The following is a 3,056-nucleotide window of genomic DNA, read 5'->3' as shown; positions in this document are numbered from 1 at the left end:
TATATATATATATATATAGATTTTAATGATGCTAATAATTAAATCGACGATAAATTAATTTAATTATGAGATTATTATTTTAAGATTGTGTTCAAGTTCGACAGAAATCGAATCAGCACAGAGTCTATAGAATTGGTAATTGTATTTATATATTCAACATATGAATATTAAATATTACTATAACAATAAGTATCAAACCTCGCTTTGATCGAAAAATGATTATTCAGTTCTTTTATATGTGTTTTAAACACTTCTTGGTCGATTTTTACTTAATCTTGTTTACGTAACACAAAAACCGTGAGCTGTTGAATCGTTAATCTAAAATTCTCATTCCTTGATTAACATATACTCTTACAATAAGCTCTTTATGAGGCATATTATATAGGATGAAGGCTGGGATCGAACTCGAGACCCACTGACGACTAATCGACCGCACTTCGCACATTAAATCGCGCGTCATCGTCGACGTTATCATATGTCATACGCGATCTTTAACTCTCATTGTCAGTACACACAATGAGTCAGAGACGGGTCTAGACATTTTGGCGCCCGAGACAAAAATGGATCACTTAAACAAAAAAATATTTTTTACATGTGAAATTTAAAAAAGAATAATATTAATTAGTAATATTTAATATATTAATATTAATTTAATAGAAATCTTCTTTTAATATAAATCGCATGTGCAGATATACATTAAATATACAGATTACGTGATGTATATAATATGTAACATATATGTTACATATAAACGAATGAAACATGCTTACTAAAATCAGAATATATGCACAGTACATTTTTATATCGATAATACTAATTTTTATAAAAATTTAGAGAAAATTTATTTTTTATAATATAACTATAATAATACTTTTGTATTTTAATAACCGCAAAATTGTTAATTATTTTATCAGAATTTATATTTTTACATATGTGTATTTTTCATTTAATATACAACGAGAGTTCAACGGCGAGTGATAATCATAGTATCGAATAAATTAAAACTTACAGACACATTTATATTATTATTTTTACACCCTTCAACTTCTTTACATAAGTCAAGTTCTTATTCGCCTAATTCCACTTCTGCAATGGTCATTTATCTTGCATATTTTTTTTCCTTGAAGTACTATTAAGGATATCTAACTAAATAATTTCTATATCTCTATATCCATTTTTTTTAAATATACAAATAATCTAAAATCTTTTTAAAGATATAAAAGTGTATTGGTGAATTCGGTCACCGCACTATACTGGAAGATTAGCGCACATTAAAGACTCCTTACATAAAATACACATTGTTACAGAAATTTAATACTATAATAGTCAATATATTACTGAAAGACAATAATTAATTTGTACAGTGTACAAAAAGTATTGAACAATAGTGCTTTTAATACTTAAAGTAAGTAATTATTTGCTGTCTTTCAGTATTAAATCAGCTTGGATACTTATCGTTTAAAATCATTTACGTGTTTTTACATTTAACTTCGTTAACTTTATGTATAGTAGCTTTTAGTATGCACTAATCTAATGTAGCGTAAAGTGATCAAAATTTGCTATATGCAACAGTCACTCCATAATTTTTATATACTTATAAAAGTGATGAAAATTACCTCAGATACGAATAACCTATCATATATATAGTAAAGTAAAGGACCGGAAAATTATCGTGTATACTAATACATACATGATGGTAATATTATCACAATGACTGACAAAACTCAATGAATGCGCGCGATCTCGTGATATCGTCGACTGTCGAGTTAAACGCACCGTTAACCGCAGAATTTACCGCAGGTCGAAATATAGTCAGTGAGTTACCATCGCTCGCGTCATTTTTGTCCCGCAATGTAACGCAATGTTAACCGAGTCAACATCCGCCCAAGCAGAAACTTTACTTATGGTGCTTTATAATTTTAAAGCGACCGTCGCACGCGCGCCTGTAGAAGGGGCAGGAAAGGAAGTGAGCAATTTCGAGATTTTCACGGCGCCATTTCCGAGACGATATACGATGTCGTAGAGACGACGATGTATAAGAGAGCGGAATAAAATATCAGTGCCGTCGTGTCGCCGGTTCGCGGCACCGTATCTTTCGCTCACGCAAGAACGACACGATAACGTCCTCTCAGGTACTCCTCGCACGGTAAACTCATTTCTGCGCTCTGAAATTGATTTTCCGCGAAGATGACAAACGTCCGTTGACTGTCGTGAAAAGCGCAATTTGCCACGAATGCCACGTACCGGCAATACTCGGTATTCCCAATATTCCTCTCGCGATAAAACAATCTCTATCTAGATCAGTTTGATGTGTAACACACGGAGTAGTACGTATGTATTTTTCTCTTCGAATATGTAACATATGTTCGATTTTACTATTTCTTGAAAGCGTTCAAAATTGGAAAGACAAGTTGATGCACAGAATGATACGAATTGTCGTTTTACGTAATAAACAAATCATTAAAACTTTTTTGAAAAGAAAAATATTTTGAAAAATTGAAATAAGATATTCTTTTCTGCACAGTAAGTATGTGTTGTAAGAAAAATTCGTCTCATTGTTTAAACTGTTTAAAAAGTTTATCTGCAGAAATTTTTTCACAGCTACGTGCATGTGTTGAACGAAATTAAAAATCTAAAGATAAAAAAGTATAACATTGAGATGTAACATCAGATCGTAAAGAGAAAAATCTATATCTGGAATTATCTATTTCTGGAATAATCACATTTATATACATATATATACCTATAATAATTCAAGTAATGTAATAGCATGATCTCCAAGTTTCTAAAGTCATATCACCTCGTGAATTTTCATATCTCGGCAAGATGTTACGAAAAGATACTTAATTCAACTACAAGTTGATAACGACCAAAGATAAATGTCATAAATCGAATTAATGATCATTTACATTCTGGTATGTGTGGCGGTTGTTAAGCTCGAAACGTATGTTAGATATTCGTGCGCGATCACTACGACAAATGACGTCAGGTTAACATGGACAGGCATTATAAATGAAGAGTCAACGGAGACAGATAGATCGAGATAATGATAGAGA

The sequence above is a fragment of the Atta colombica genome, unplaced genomic scaffold (assembly GCF_001594045.1).
Source record: "Atta colombica isolate Treedump-2 unplaced genomic scaffold, Acol1.0 scaffold97, whole genome shotgun sequence".
Taxonomy (NCBI): Eukaryota; Metazoa; Arthropoda; class Insecta; order Hymenoptera; family Formicidae; genus Atta; species Atta colombica.
The sequence above is the reverse complement of the archived record's forward strand: the minus strand, read 5'-3'. Positions refer to the sequence as shown.